General features: G+C 39.9%; 1 long non-coding RNA gene across 1 annotated transcript; it reads left to right on the top strand.

Moving 5' to 3' along the window:
* Positions 1-1,399: 1,399 nt before the first annotated feature.
* Positions 1,400-17,507, top strand: LOC117406511 (uncharacterized). Its single transcript, XR_004544968.3, has 3 exons — positions 1,400-1,604; positions 1,829-1,909; positions 15,001-17,507. It is a non-coding gene; the product is annotated as an uncharacterized LOC117406511 (long non-coding RNA).
* The last annotated feature ends 304 nt before the right edge of the window (positions 17,508-17,811 follow it).

The raw sequence follows: 17,811 nt of genomic DNA on the forward strand, positions 1-17,811 counted from the left end.
TTTAACAAAATGTAATTCAAGCTTGACTAATCTCTTACCACATAAAAATGTTAATTAAAACAAAATTTTGCTTCTAGTAGGCCTATTTCTTTAAAATGGAAAACGGGAAATATTTTTTCATAAATCATATCCTTCAGGCATGCACGATATGATGTGTTGAGTAATTGAATTTGTGTCCTTTCTGATTGTGTGTGCAGCAGGATAGAGTCACGGCCAAGGCTGTTACAGGCAGGAGGGAGACTCAGAGACAGAGAGCTGCAGTTTAAAATGCTGTTTGCACACTTTCATTTAGCAAAACACAAAACAAACATGAAAAACAAAAAGGTTGACACAAAACACTATAAATACTTTAACAAAACGTGACTGGGACTTGATTGACAATCAATTATTCAATCAAGTCCCAGCCCAAATTAACCCCCTCCCTGCGAAACTTAAATTTATACAAACACACGGTATTCTGCCCTACCACACCATCTGCTGTGTTTCCAAAACACTCTTCTATTAAGAGATGTTTGAAATTACAGTGTTACATAGTTACTGGGTAAAGGTTTTCAATCAATGAATATATTTTTTAAATAGTTATATTACATTTTTAATACCAGCAATTGTGTATGTTGGTCTTTGACATATTAATTAGTGGCTAATGTTCAGTAAATGTATTTAACATATATATATATATATATATATATATATATATATATATATATATATATATATATATATATATATATATATATATATATATATATGAGCTTCCGTACTTTTTTGAAGGCTGAAGAAGCTTAATTATTGGTTTCAACGGTGATTAAGTGATACTTGTGGTTAGGGCTGTAACAGCATTTCAAATGTGACTGTTAGTTAATGTAGAATGCCTGGAATGTAGGTGCTCAGCAGAGGTGTCAAGGTTGGATGATATCAAGAGTGAGGCTTGTTTCGGAGGGTGTATGTCACTACTGAAGGTGCACTGTGAAATGACAAAACCAGGAAGACGTTTTTAAAATTAGCTGTTTAGTACCATTAAACTATAGGTCTTTATTTTATTATAGTACTCGTATACCAACTATCTTTACTGGTCAACTATAAAATATATATACTGTATATATATACTGTATATATATATACATATTGCTAATGGGCCTAAGCTTTACAGTAAGGTGAACATAAACACATTTAATAAACGTCTCACTGCAGCCAAATACAAATACTGTATCTTCACAATGCCTTGAAATCGCGGCTGGCGTTCTCTCGCTTTCTATTATAGAAGAAAAATACATTAAGAATAAACCAATGTAAATCATTGGTGCGGCAAAAAAAGAGTTGAGTGTCGAACGTGACGTGATTTATTCTTGGAAGTGTAAGGAACCCTGCTGTGTGAGCGGGCGCTTGCTGCAGTTTGCTCTGCTTTGATTGTAATTCCTCACTCCCACTCATGCACATTCGCTGAAACAAACCATAAATAAATAAATAAACAAATAAATTGAAAAGGATATCTGTAGATACAGCTCGCAGCCAATGCAATTAACTTTGGACGAAATGTGTATGGAATATTTGTAAGCTAAGTTTCTACGAAACTAATCAGTCTACGGTACCTGCACGACCGCCAGGTAAGATATGTTTCTGCATTTAACAAGAAAATGAATGTAATGATGTAGGGTAGCAGATAACTGTTCCTGAAAAAATTAAAAGGGATGAAATATAAACTATATATAGGAATATGTATTTGATTGCAATACAAATGGTTTACTGAAACTTCAGAACGGGTGTATTATTATTATTATTATTATTATTATTATTATTATTATTATTATTATTATTATTATTATTCTAGGGTATTTTTCAACAAAGATGCCAGGAAACAGTGTTACTGCAGATATTCTTCTAGCCTTTGTAACTTTGGCTTGTGTTAAAGGTAAGATACTTTTCAATTTACAAACAACGTTGATGTGTTTATATTATCAAAAATGTGCGTCTGTACAGGAACAGTTCATTTAAAGAGCATTTGGACAACTGGTTTCAAACAGTACCTGCACTATTTCAGACGTCCTATACTCTTTACATTGCAACGTTATTAGGGTTAACCAGTATTGTAAAAAGTGTTTTACATGATCACTGCCAAGACGCATAATGTCAACCACCACACTTAAGCGTTCTGTTGAGAAAAGAAAAGAAAGGAAACACCCTTTGTAGGTACAAGACACATTTTTTTCGTATAATTTTATTTTAACTATTTATACACAATGTGACCATTCAGTGCCCATAGAATTCACTCTGTATATGTTCAATGTATTTTCTTTTAAAAATATAATAATTCTATACAGCCTTCAATTCCTCACTTACTTGTTCATCTCTGTTTATGTTAGCAATCTGATAGGATTACTGATTGTAATCTTAATGTATGCCCTAACAAAATGCCTTGTGCAGTGTTTGTTTTGTGTTACATACATTTTATCAGAATGTAACAAAGGAGCATGATAGAATGGTTTTGACTAAACTAGTGAGAGTTTATTGCAACCACTTCCAGCACTAGAAATGACCCCTTCCTCTCAAGAACATTTCATTTACTAAAACAGTTCAACTGTGCTCAACAGCTTGTAGCTATAGCTCACCTTAAAACGTAATGATCTTCAGAATGACAAGACAGTACATGTGTTTATAGGCTTCTGCCACTTTGGTAATGATGTGGTGTGTTCATGTTGTTAGAAGGTTGATGTATTGCACCACTGAAGGTGAAATAACTTAAGTGCATTCTTTTTTTAATTCAATATACTCCATATACTCCACAGACGGTGTTAGGCTTAATTAGCTAGAGGCCACCTTTATTAATGGGCACCAGGAGTTTGTCTTTTCACTCTTTCTTTCATTCTCTAACTGAACTATTTATACTATTGGGATAATTTAACCCAACAGTAGCATACTAGCAAACAGTACAATGCCTGGAAAAAGTGCTGCTGATCAGTGTTGGGAGCAGTCCCTATTGCTAATGTCTAGTGTGTGATGTTTGCTGTGCTCTGCTGTATGCAATTACACTAATGCAACAAAATGGCCCACCATTATTTATATTACAGAAGAAGATGACATTTTAATGTGGTTAAGATTTCAACAAAGACCTACAGCACAAAAGTTACTATACAGACTGAATAGTAGCCTACTAAACAAGCACAGTTGATATATGTGTAGAAAGTGCCAAAACATTGTTTAATCGTTTTTAACATTTCTTAATGAACACAAGTTTTTTATTCTTACCTGAAACTGCCCCCTGTCTCGTTTTGTTATCAAAGTTTTGATAAAAACACATTTTAAGCCCCATCACACGTTTTTTTTTTTTTTACAAATGTGCCCATTTTTACAGATGCTCTGAGTTCAGAATTGTAAAGTAAAATAGACATTGCGCTACTGCAACAACATTTAAAATCCAGCTTTGTATCTGTCACCACACACTATTAGTAAGATATTTGTGTGCAACCCCTTTCTGTAAATTGTGACATCTGTTACACAAAGGACCTAGATGGAAAAGTGTACTGAGCTGGAATTAACAGGAAAAGCTAGTCTGTTTTTAAATATGCTGTAATAAAAAATGTAACACTTTGTCTATCATGGTGCAAAATTACTGCTTAGTAACGTAAGAATAATAAGTTGTTGTTTTTTTTGATCATGGGTTGTTAGTTGTTCTGGTAACCAATTGCATCAGAGGTGGAAGAACTGTGCAGCTTATTTTGTTGACAAATGAGCAAGGGATTGATATGGTTCAGAAATCAGAATTTAAATATAGACCTTTTTAGATTATGTTAATGCAATCTAGTACCATTCTTTACTTGTTCAGTCTCTGGCAGATGAATTGAATGAAAGGGAGAAGTGTTTCACGTAAATGGCAAACGAAATCAAGACAGCAATGAAGACTAATTTATAATTAGGACAGTAATTGGCTGATATCTTTATTACATTACACACTAGGCAGTGCAGGTCATAGAACGAGGCTCTCCGGCGGAGGCAGCGCAGGTCACAGAACGAGGCTCTCCGGCCGAGGCAGCGCAGGTCACAGAACGGGGCTCTCCGGCGGAGGCAGCGCAGGTCACAGAACGGGGCTCTCCGGCGGAGGCAGTGCAGGTCACAGAACGAGGCTCTCCGGCGGAGGCAGCGCAGGTCACAGAACGGGGCTCTCCGGCCGAGGCAGCGCAGGTCACAGAACGGGGCTCTCCGGCGGAGGCAGCGCAGGTCACAGAACGGGGCTCTCCGGCGGAGGCAGTGCAGGTCACAGAACGAGGCTCTCCGGCGGAGGCAGCGCAGGTCACAGAACGGGGCTCTCCGGCCGAGGCAGCGCAGGTCACAGAACGGGGCTCTCCGGCGGAGGCAGTGCAGGTCACAGAACGAGGCTCTCCGGCGGAGGCAGCGCAGGTCACAGAACGGGGCTCTCCGGCCGAGGCAGCGCAGGTCACAGAACGGGGCTCTCCGGCGGAGGCAGCGCAGGTCACAGAACGGGGCTCTCCGGCGGAGGCAGTGCAGGTCACAGAACGAGGCTCTCCGGCGGAGGCAGCGCAGGTCACAGAACGGGGCTCTCCGGCCGAGGCAGCGCAGGTCACAGAACGGGGCTCTCCGGCGGAGGCAGTGCAGGTCACAGAACGAGGCTCTCTGGCGGAGGCAGCGCAGGTCACAGAACGGGGCTCTCCGGCCGAGGCAGCGCAGGTCACAGAACGGGGCTCTCCGGCGGAGGCAGCGCAGGTCACAGAACGGGGCTCTCCGGCGGAGGCAGTGCAGGTCACAGAACGAGGCTCTCCGGCGGAGGCAGCGCAGGTCACAGAACGGGGCTCTCCGGCGGAGGCAGCGCAGGTCACAGAACGGGGCTCTCCGGCGGAGGCAGTGCAGGTCACAGAACGAGGCTCTCCGGCGGAGGCAGCGCAGGTCACAGAACGGGGCTCTCCGGCCGAGGCAGCGCAGGTCACAGAACGGGGCTCTCTGGTGGAGGCAGCGCAGGTCACAGAACGAGGCTCTCCGGCGGAGGCAGCGCAGGTCACAGAACTGGGCTCTCCGGCGGAGGCAGCGCAGGTCACAGAACGAGGCTCTCCGGCCGAGGCAGCGCAGGTCACAGAACTGGGCTCTCCGGCGGAGGCAGCGCAGGTCACAGAACGAGGCTCTCCGGCCGAGGCAGCGCAGGTCACAGAACGTGGCTCTCCGGTGGAGGCAGCGCAGGTCACAGAACGGGGCTCTCCGGCGGAGGCAGCGCAGGTCACAGAACGTGGCTCTCCGGTGGAGGCAGCGCAGGTCACAGAACGGGGCTCTCCGGTGGAGGCAGCGCAGGTCACAGAACGTGGCTCTCCGGTGGAGGCAGCGCAGGTCACAGAACGGGGCTCTCCGGCGGAGGCAGCGCAGGTCACAGAACGTGGCTCTCCGGTGGAGGCAGCGCAGGTCACAGAACGGGGCTGTACGGCCGAGGCAGCGCAGGTCACAGAACGTGGCTCTCCGGCGGAGGCAGCGCAGGTCACAGAACGGGGCTCTCCGGCGGAGGCAGCGCAGGTCACAGAACTGGGCTCTCCGGCGGAGGCAGCGCAGGTCACAGAACGTGGCTGTCCGGCGGAGGCAGCGCAGGTCACAGAACGTGGCTCTCCGGCGGAGGCAGCGCAGGTCACAGAACGTGGCTCTCCGGCGGAGGCAGCGCAGGTCACAGAACGTGGCTCTCCGGCGGAGGCAGCGCAGGTCACAGAACGGGGCTCTCCGGCGGAGGCAGCGCAGGTCACAGAACGTGGCTCTCCGGCGGAGGCAGCGCAGGTCACAGAACGTGGCTGTCCGGCGGAGGCAGCGCAGGTCACAGAACGGGGCTCTCCGGCGGAGGCAGCGCAGGTCACAGAACGGGGCTCTCCGGCCGAGGCAGTGCAGGTCACAGAACGGGGCTCTCCGGCCGAGGCAGTGCAGGTCACAGAACGGGGCTCTCCGGCCGAGGCAGTGCAGGTCACAGAACAGGGCTCTCCGGCCGAGGCAGCGCAGGTCATAGAACAGGGCTGTCTGGCCGAGGCAGCGCAGGTCACAGAACGGGGCTCTCCGGCGGAGGCAGCGCAGGTCACAGAACGGGGCTCTCCGGCCGAGGCAGTGCAGGTCACAGAACGGGGCTGTACGGCCGAGGCAGCGCAGGTCACAGAACGGGGCTCTCCGGCCGAGGCAGCGCAGGTCATAGAACAGGGCTGTCTGGCCGAGGCAGCGCAGGTCGCAGGACTGGGCTTAATTTGTTAATTATTCAATTAAGTCCCAGCCACAGTCTGCACACGTATTTAGGAGGGATGGAATTAACCCTATCTCTGCCAAACTGGAACAACAGCAATATATACAAAGGCTTGTGCCCTATCACAGTGCTATTTCATACTGATGTACAGTATTTCTTACATCCAATCTGGACAGTGTTGCAGGGGAACAGGCTACTGGTATATCTGGAGGTAACACTTGATTCTGAGAGCTTTAAAAAGTCAGAAAGATGTGATGACTGAAACTGAAAATGATATACAGTGACTCTAAATAACAATAAGTGTACATTATTTAAGACATTTCAGAACTGTACCAAGTTGCTCTAACTGCAACAAAGCAAAAATAGTTAGAAACAACTCAGATTGGTAATTTAACTGTTCCTAAAGGCAAGTTGTTTCTTGCTAAAATACTTACATTCAATATTGTTTTTCTCTTTGTCGAAAACAATGGACTAATGCAAACAGAACCTGGCAATAACCCAAGGGAATGTATTGAAAAACAAAAGGTTCTGATGTCCTACTTCTCCTTCTGAATGAGATGAACTGGTGATATTTTCATTCATTTAGGGGCATATTCTGACTCAAGAGCCTATCTCAGCACTTAACATAATTTACTTACGCGCTTATGGAGGATATTTTAGGCCAAGATGAAAAATAAATGAATAAATAAATAAATAATTGAAATAAATAAATAAATGTCTAAATAAATTCCTCCAGACATGCAGCTCTGAATCTGTGCCGAGGATGTGTTAGTAGCACGTAAACCAAGTGAGAATAGGGTCCTTAAAAATAGATACATTATTAAAGACATTCAAAGCATTTAACCATATATACGGCTGGAGAAGAAAGAATGTTCAATTTCAGGATGACTAAATTGCACTGATTATAGAGGCATTTTGGAACTGGTTAGATACTGTAGCAGTTCTGTGTGAGCAAAGGTGAAGATTGCCGTCATTGCATGCAGAATTGATAGAAATTAGAAATATGTACGTGGAGAAAAAGCTGTCTGTGGGATTTCTAAATATACAAAATAATAATAATAATAATAATGTCTTGTGTAGTGATGAAAGTTTTGATGAAATCTTCTGGTCTAGTTTTTGTTATGTGGAATGTGCTAAAAGATAAAATGGTGAGTAAATGTTGTTTTTTTCATTGTACAATGCCCTCTTTTCCACATATATTTTATTTAAAGTGTTTGTTCAAGTTAGAAGTTGTTATTACTTTATGCAAATGAGTCTATTGACACTTTGTTTATTGTGCAGACATGACAATGACAGTGTGGCAGGGCAGAAGCCCTGCTGGTGTGAATAGTGCGTAAGGCTGGCAGGGATGGGGTTAAATCTGTTCCTGCCAACAATCACAGTTGTGGCTGTTCTCCAATTAGAGAACTGAGTGCTGTATGAAAGGAGGAGAAATCCTTTGTGTGGTGGAGGGAGTTTGGTGACCTGTATTGTGGGTAACAGTAACAGTAACGGTAACGGTATGGCAGCCTTTGTTTTGTAGTTAATTCACAAGGATAAAGTAAGGCCTTCACAACCTATTCTTACTTTTGGGATATTTTTCAACTTTAATACAGTGTTACATATAATGCCTTTGATAAGGTTTTGCAAATGAATGCATATCTGAATACTTGTCTGACTCTTGAACGGATATCAGAGCATAAAATTTCCATGTTCGTCCCAGAACTAATGATTTCATGGAATGTGTACTTATAGCAATTATTTAAAGTCCTCATGATGTTCTAATTGAGAACACAATTCCAAACAATGATTGAAATAAATATGGTTTTATAAAATACATCTTATGTTTTAATATCACTTTTTAATGTTTTGCTAGCATGGACTTTTACATGATAGATGTAAAAAATGCAGACTTGGCATCTGATATATTTGGCAACAGTTGTCTATAACTTGCCTTCATGATTCAATTGTCTCTGCACTGTAAGTAGTGCAGATGTTTCATAAATAATGTTTAGCAAAGCATTGTGCTTTACTGAAATATAAATCAACATCCAGACTGCAGAGACTAGCAGCTAAAGGCATACTTTAACAACAACTGTCATGGTTCTCAACTGCCAATCTTTTTATTTACTCTACAGGATTGCCAAAGGATTTTGAATACTGCTAGTCTCATTAGCTGCCAAGTCAGCAAACTGACTGCACGTAATCAAGGAGTTTACAAAATGAGATTTGAGAAAAGAGAATGGCTTTCTGCCTGTAATGGATATTTACAAGGGAACAGAATTATATTAGTGGTCGAGTTTACTGCTCACAACATACATTTGCTGTCAAAGTTAGAGTAAATGCAACAGTTTTTTTTTTCAATTGACAATTTAATAGATGCAAGATTTGTTCCTGCATAAGCCTGACATTAAAGAGTAAGCAGGGTTCTGGAAAAATCTAGCGTTATACATCCCCACGATTGTTAACATCCTGACAACTTTCTACACTTATAACTTTAAACTGATTCAAAGCTATTTTCAAAATGGCCGCTCTAGTGCTTTTCCTGCAGTAATTTTGGACAGACCTCAAATCCCAGTGCACTAGAGTGGCCATTTTGAAAAGAGCTTTGAGTTTGTCATGGTGTTAACAATGAAAAAAGAAATTGACAGGTATGTTATTTAAACAGTTGTAGCAACATGTGGGGATGTATAACACTATATTTTTCGGAACCCCGCTACTTACTCTTGAAGGCTGTGTTCACAAGGGGAATTGGTTCCAAACACTGTATGGCTCACTTTGTTTGGAGTTTAGTGTGAGCTGAACCTGAAGAGGTAGCCTCAGTTCATTTGACGAATGAGTTTGGTTCGCTTGCTGCATTTCAATGTGAACATCAAGGGAACTCAATTTGTTTGCACAAAGCAACCCCACCATACAGTACAGTTCAGTAGCTACACCAGATGAGGAAGATGAAGTGAAGTTTCTTGGTTATTTTTTTTCAGCTGGTCTTGTGTCTGGTATTTTGCAAAAAGTAAAACTATAAAGTTCAGTAAAAAAAAAAAAAGTCAAAGGAACCATGTGGACTATCAAAGAAACAGGAACACTTTTAGAAAGTTGGTTGGACACCAAAATCCAGGCAGAACTTGATAAAGAGAAAGCTCTCCCACCAGCTCCTGTACTTTCTTCCAGTGTTCAGCCTAGCTTCAATAGTGCAAAAATATTGCTGACAAAAGACAGAACAATCCCGCTATCACTGCAGTCTTAAAACGAAACCAAGATGCTTTGCAGATAGTGTAAATATCCAATCCATTAATCAACAAAAAAAAATGATAATAATAATTTGCAAGTTAATTTGCAAATTACAATGTGAGGTCCAGTGGTTAAAGAAAAGGGCTTGTAACCAGGAGGTCCCCGGTTCAAATCCCACCTCAGCCACTGACTCATTGTGTGACCCTGAGCAAGTCACTTAACCTCCTTGTGCTCCGTCTTTCGGATGAGATGTAATTGTAAGTGACTCTGCAGCTGATGCATAGTTCACACACCCTAGTCTCTGTAAGTCGCCTTGGATAAAGGCGTCTGCTAAATAAACAAACAAATTAACTCCATATCACACCCAAACAAAGGCATTATATTTGCTTCCAGGTTAGTGTGAACAGCATGCAAACTCATCCATTGTTTTAAAAAACAACAAACCCAATGTGAACACATGTATTAATCAGTTTTCAAGAAAATGAATGATTGTGGTCAAGCATCACAAGAATACTAACCACATTTCTTTTTAAAGTTATTGTTTGCATGATAATACACCAGATGGACCAAAGTTTCGTCTAGGATTAGTTAGAGTCATGCACTTATGGGATTGAATTAAAAAGTACCAAATAGCAAAAACTATAAAAAGCTGTGTGCAATTATTTCTTGCAATCACTGCAATAATTGAGAAAAATCTGTTTATCTTTATGCTTATTTTGTTATAAGGATATTGCTGACATAAATTACATTTACTCCAAGGGTTCTTGTAGATTGAATTGATATTGACAGTAAAACAATCAGTTCTGAACATAACTCTTGTAAAACAAACGTAACACAACGGTTCTGTTATATGGTCAATAAAAATGTAAAACGTTGTATTATTATTATTATTATTATTATTATTATTATTATTATTATTATTATTATTATTATTATTATGTATTTATTTAATTATTGGTTAATTATTTATTTGTATTTAAATTATACTGACAGGATTTGTTTAATAGTGCCACCTTATAATTTGTATCTACAGAAGATATTGTAAAATTACATAACATTTGCTGAATTTTTTTTAATTTGTAAATCCATACCTCTAGCCTGTTAGGACAGGTTTGTGAATGAAAGAAGAAAACAGCTCAAAGCACTGTGGCAGGAGTCCACCTCTTCATAGGTAGAATCAATTATAATTTTAAGGGATTTCAATGGCAAGCAATGTTTGCAACTCTGTCGAGCATCTCCTGCTTGGTGAGAAAAGGCAAAGGCCCTTTGCACACTGAAACTCAGCGGGGAGTACTTCTCAGCAAGTGTGACATCGGGATTCCTCCCTGAATCTCTTGAAGATTACATCTGAAAGCATCCTTTTTGTATACCTTTGTGGCTTTTACAGTTTATTCCCAATTAATTATTGTGAAGACCACTGAACTCACAGCATGTGCTATTACATTTATTCAAACCATTAGACACATTGAAACCTTCTTTGCACTGTCAGATTGTTCCATTTAACAAGGTATTGCCAAGTGGTGATTAGGGTTACAAAGGGGGGCTATTTTGAGCACAATATACTGTTAACCCTTTGTTTGCTGTTTTTTTTTTTACCATATTGTATTGCATATTAAAACTGTACATGGCATAATAAGTAGCCATATAATAACTCAAAACCACAATTGTGTGGTTGTTAAATTGCGCTTAAGAATGGCTGTGTTTACAACAGAAAAATAGACAGCACTCTATGATAGTAGCACTTTTATTCCTGAAAACCATTCCACTTGACCCTGTCCTTTTTGTATTACGACATGGGTTTGTAACAAGCGTCTAAGTGCTGTGCCGTTTGGCGTCATTTTATGGTAATTGGGAGAGACTTTGGATGTCACACATCATAAGAACCATACAATGAATTAAACATGCAATGCTTTAAAATGTGTGTTCACAACAACTTTGTAAGATTTTAGAATGATATTACAGAAACGTTCCACTTGTTGCACTTGTCATTTGACTACTACTGTGTGGCAGGACGGCTGATCGGTGACGTCCCCAGACCATAAAGCTGACAGAGAACGCAGCTGTCATAACGTACATCAGGTGTTGGCGTGGGGGCTCTAGGATTCTGGTAGTGCTTCTTTTCCGGCTTTCCCAGCTTTGGTGAGGTTGATGGACAACCAACTCTGTCTGGAGCTTTATTGACCGATTTCAGTGTCTGGGCAACCGATAGTCGAAACCTTTTAAGTGGTAGTGGCTTCTCCTTCAGAAGACCACAGTCTCTCATAAAAACTGACTACATAGACTAGCAGCTATTCTATCTCAAATATATATATATATATATATATATATATATATATATATATATATATATATATATATATATATATATATATATATATATATATATATATATATATATATATATAACAAAACTGACTACATAATCTTGCAGCTATTCTATCATATGTACCACCGGATTTTGGTCATTTTGGTATTATGGTATCAGTGTTAATGTACAATGATATTGTATAATATATGTATATATCCCATACCATCAATGTACAATGACCTATTATGGTACTATAATGCAGCACAACCATAATAATACAATGGTATATAGCTACACTATATACGCGGTATTATGGACAGCACTGTACACTGATGGTATATATATATATATATGTATTACAGTATCATTGTACTTTTATAACATTATACATTATAACAGGGCAGCAGTGTGGAGTAGTGGTTAGGGCTCTGGACTCTTGACCGGAGGGTTGTGGGTTCAATCCCCAGTGGGGGACACTGCTGTTGTACCCTTGAGCAAGGTACTTTACCTAGATTGCTCCAGTAAAAACCCAACTGTATAAATGGGTAATTGTATGTAAAAATAATGTGATATCTGTATAATGTGAAATCTTGTAACAATTGTAAGTCGCCCTGGATAAGGGCGTCTGCTAAGAAATAAATAATAATAATAATAATAATAATAATTATACCTTGTTCTAAAATACAGTGGTACAAGTACATGGTTCATTTTTATAGGGGTAGCACACGCTTTTACTTCTCTCCAAAAAAATACTTCATTTACACGTTGGCTTTTTATTAATATTTTTATTATTAATTTTGTTTGCAAATTACATTTTGGGGGGAGTTGTTTTTGCCAGTGCCACAAGATAATTATTTAATGAGTCCGTGTTGGTATGTTCTTTGTTGACAAATACAAATACATTACATAAAATATGAATTACCAAGCATTAATTGAACAAAGACCACAATAGCTTACAGTCTTTATTCTCTATTTCAGCTAATCAAATAAACAGAAAATAAATAAATAAAAATACTGTAGATTTGTTTTTTACTGATTACTTCAGCCCGTCCTTATGTTATGATACCTACTTTTACCATAAACCACACGCTCAACCGTGCGGTCGAGCACGTTTTTAATTAATTCGTATGCTGTTGTTGTTTAACGCATTTGGATTGTATTAATATATTTCTGTTCCTTGTGATGTCTAATATATATATATATATATATATATATATATATATATATATATATATATATATATATAATAAGTAATTGCCCCTTACCTACGGAGAAGCTTTTGAAAAAAATAAGTAAATAGGAGTTATTTTCGTACATCTACAATTCCTGAAATGTGATCACTTTCCAATAAGCTTAATTAGAGGCTGCAGTGACATCTGGCGGCAAAACAATGAATATGCACGTCTAACAGCTCGTAGAGATGGCCAGTTCAGTCATTGTTATTATTATTATTTTTATTTTTTTAGCAGACGTCCTTATCTAGGGCGACTTACAATTGTTACAAGATATCACATTATTTTTGCACATACAATTCCCCATTTATAGAGTTGGGTTTTTCTAGGTAATGTACCTTGCTCAAGGGTACAGCAGCAGTGTCCCCCACTGGGGATTGAACCCACTACCCTCTGGTCAAGAGTCCAGAGCCCTAACCACTACTCCACACTGCTGCCCTAATTGTTAATTTGGACGTTAAAGTATGCTCGATTGCCCGCTTGAGTGGCATTATAATGCTTTAGGATGTATGTATGTATGTATGTATGTATGTATGTATGTATGTATGTATGTATGTATGTATGTATGTATGTATGTATGTATGTATGTATGTATGTATGTATGTATGTATGTATGTATGTTATACATTTATATATACACATATAGGAGGCTGTGTGGTCTAGTGGTTAAAGAAACGGCCTTGTAATTAGGAGGTCCCTGATTCAAATCCTACCTCAGCCACTGACTCATTGTGTGACCCTGAGCAATTCACTTGTGCTCTGTCTTTCGGGTGATTAATGTTTATTAATGTTTTTTTTTTTGGAGAGAAGCAGTATTACATATTTTGTTTGCAAATTACATTTTGGGGGGAGTTGTTTTTGCCAGCGCCACAATTATTTACCGAGTCCGTGTTGATATGTTCTAGAATCTTTGTTGACAATTACAAATACTTTACATAAAATATGAATTACCAAGCATTAATTGAAGAAAGACCACAATAGCTTACAGTCTTTATTCTCTATTTCAGCTAATCAAATAAACAGACATAAATAAAAAAAAATTAAAAAATTAGACGCTGCAGTGACATCTAGAGGCAAAACAAGGAATATACACTTCTAACAGCTAGTAGAGATGGCCAGTTCAGTCAGTGCAAAATCGTGCAATTTTTTCATTGTTAATTTCGACGTTAAAGTATGCTCGACTGCCCGGTTGAGCTGGCGGTTAAACCAGTTTCCACCATTACCTTATTTGTAAATGTGTGCAATGTGCAACAACCACAATGTCAGTCACATGTACATATCTGCCTTTTAATACTCTATGATTGCACATTCAATCCAGAAATGTATGTTTCCTGCATATATCCTTTCTGTCACAACATTGGATGACCCAGACCATGGACCTGTTATTTGCGTTACAGTATTTGAAATTGTGTCCCCATGACAGCCCATCTTAACATCTTGTTGTCCTGTTAGGTGACTTTGTTATACTGTACCTTGTTAAAGGCAAGCCCTGTGACTTCAGACTGTTTAACCATTGTGAGTCTACTGAATTTGGCAACAACTGAAAGTGGCATTCCAAAGGTACAAGCAATATTATCTTCAACCGGTATTATGCTTACATCAGTGTTTAATTTAGTGGTCCTATTGCTGTTTTTCCTTGACTCTTAAGCCAAACAAAACAGGATTTAGTGGTTAAAGAAAGCTCCACAAATGTCATACAGCGCCTACTGCTCTCTGCACTACTAACTCCATCACCTCTGGGCTGCAAGTGCGGCCGCTAAATAGACCGATGCGCTCATTGAGACCCTCATTATCATAGTTTCGGATCATTATTTGTGCATGTTGAGTAATTTGCATTGCTCTAAAGCTTACATAGGCAGCAGTGCAAAATAATTGCCTGGCCGCAATGCAATTTGAATTTTGTATCCCTGTACATTCTGCTTGTTATATACACACTTCCATGGAGTTATTCTACCCCTACGGTGTTCCATGGTGTATGCTCTATTTATCTTTTGTGCTAAAACTGAATATTAAAATAAAATACTAATTTTTTTTTTTTTTCAAAGGTCAAAGCACCGATCCACCAGCTCTATCAACGAATAGAGGACTGCATTCCGTTCTGGAGAACACTGTGTCACCTGCATTTGGGGCAACTGTGATAATAATTATAACTGTCATTGTATCAGGTAGTGCCTACCTGTGTTTTCTGAAATATATTTGTTCTGGATGTTGCAAATCGACACAGGTTGTGCCTGTGACAAGAATGGACCCAAACAAATCAGAAGAACAAGTATAGCTTTTTTCTGTTCTGCAGATTCCTAATGAAGCTGCAATAATTCTTTGATTTTTTGTTTGTTTCTTTATAAGCATTTATTGTCTTGTTCTTCAGTTCTGGAGCAGACTCATCTGTGAAGTTTTGAGTAGAACTGGCAACCTAAAGTCAGGGCCAGATTAAATGACAATATTTTGGCGGCCCTATGCACAATAGCTTGTGAAACGGTGTTGTAATTCACAGCTTGTAGGAAAAGTGTATCTGCAAGGAAAGCTTTCAGTTCTACGTCAGATGCATGTTTACCATTTAGACCATTGCAAAACAAATACAATGTGTAACCCATACTGATCTTGGGCATCGGTCGACCACTGACAAGCAACCAATTTACCAATTCCATAATCTCCTGCTTGTGATACTCAGCAACTTTAGGTAAGTATTCATGTCTCAGCTGGGCTGATAAAGGAATCGCTCCACCATTTGCTACACTCAGTCTGAAGAATTTACATTGTCCAATTTTTCAAGAGGGATATTTGCGCAAACAAACGTCTCTGGCAGGTCAAAATGGAATGTGTTCCGTGCTTGAGGGTTTTCAGTGGACTTTTGGAACATGGAAGTCACCGTTTTTTGTTTCTTTGTAAGTAAAGCAGTCACAGTACTGCTCTGGATTTCCACCTTTCTCTTTCAGTGAATACTTGAATCTAAACGCCTGTCAACAGATGATTTTCAGTAGTGAGCTACAGTAACGTTGCAGGACATACAGAAGAGCTTACCTCCACCGCTGTATAAAACTCCTGCTGGATACTGCTTTACGTGATCTGCTGCAGACACTTTTTTAGAGACATCCATTTTCTTGGTTACAGTGTGTAGTGTTTTAATTTCCCGCCTAGATTGCATATACTGTAGTCACATGACATAATCACTACACAGCACTGTGTGCATGGCGAATATTACACACAGACACATAGCAGATCTGTACAGTTTAGTTAATGTGATTTTTTTGGGATGAAATAAAAAGAATTATGAAATAATGTATCTTCTTTCTTAAGAATATTGAAAAAATCACGGTATTGGGCTAATTTCATGATTTCCGCACAGTATATAAAGGGAGAGAAACAAACCCTATGGACTTAAACCCTTCCTGCCAGCTGCAGAATGGTAGACTCCCGCATTATACACATTTACCTTTACAAGACAGGTTTTTAAAGTGGCTCTAAAACTGAAATAAATGAATGCGTAAATTGACCATGTTTCATACATTTTATCCTGCAGTCTGACCCCTAGGACTAGGGATGGATCTCTCCTAGGAGGTAGAGGGTGTGGAGCATTTGGTATTGTACATTAGCAGGAAGCTGCTTGCGTGAGAGACTCAGAGCAGGTATGCTATAATCGAGATGGAATGCCTAGCTGTCATAAAATAAAAGAAATGAACCGAAAGCAAGTTTCTGTGCTCCTCTCTTCCTGTGTGTGTGTGTGGGCCCGGCCGCCCACATGCACGTTTTGTAAAATGTACCAAAAACGTCGACCTCGTGTGAGCCCCAATTCTGCTGGGGGTTCTACGCTACAGTGTAATTTGCGTATAGGTTAATCCAGCCCTGCCTAAAGAGACAAAAAGGCAAGGCTCTGCTATGGAGCTATTGGATCCCTGTAGCTAATCCTGGGGCTCAGCTCAAGGTCACTCTATTAACTTGTAAGGTTTTATATAAATTGTAATAATTTTATGTGCCCCTTTAAATTGTAAAGAAGTGAGAAATCATTGAAATTCTGTCTCTGAACATTCTGTGATTTTCCTGTGTTTAATGTAAGCTCTGAATCAACACAGGGTCAATGAACTTAAAATCAAGCTGTATATAGCTTGTTTACATCAGCAGTTTGCAATCACCAGCCTTGTCGTTCAGTCTTGTGATGCATCGATATGGCGCTTTGCCGTCTGTGAGAATTGAGCAAAACTCATATCATATCAAGTTGTTCTAAGTGTAACTTCTTGTTATCTGGGTTTCTGCTGACCTCGGTGAAGTGAAGAAGAAACGCAGATGTTAACTGTTAATGTGCTTTGTCTTACACCATGCATCATGCTAGGGAAATAAGACCAAGGAAATTACATAAGCTAGCTGTATATCTGTGCTGTACAAAGTAATTTCAGGGCTCAGAAAACTACATCTACACGCCTGCTTGGACATCTCTGTGTCAGGGCAGCTCAGAATACCATCAGCTGATGCCTTGTGTATGTATCATGAATGTGTATGTGTATGTATGTGTTTTGTTGTGTTGATTTTCTTTGTTCCTGAATAAACTCTCTTGATTGAAACTACCTGAAGAAGACTGGCTTATTATTTTTAAGAAGAACTCGAACCTTACAAACACTCTGGAACACAATCCATGTTCATCATATTTTATTCATAAGATGAACTGTAGTACACAATCCAGAGAATATTCGAAGGTATGCTGCAGTTGCCAAAGAACAAAAACGAGATGGTATGTGACTAAAGGACAGAAACTGATATAGCCTAAGATAGTTGATCCAATTGGCTTGCACATAATGGGTTCATGTTTGAGGGAGCAGTGTCATATACTGAACAGGTACTAAAAATCAGCCTCTCATACAAAG

The sequence above is a fragment of the Acipenser ruthenus genome, chromosome 8 (assembly GCF_902713425.1).
Source record: "Acipenser ruthenus chromosome 8, fAciRut3.2 maternal haplotype, whole genome shotgun sequence".
NCBI lineage: Eukaryota > Metazoa > Chordata > Actinopteri > Acipenseriformes > Acipenseridae > Acipenser > Acipenser ruthenus.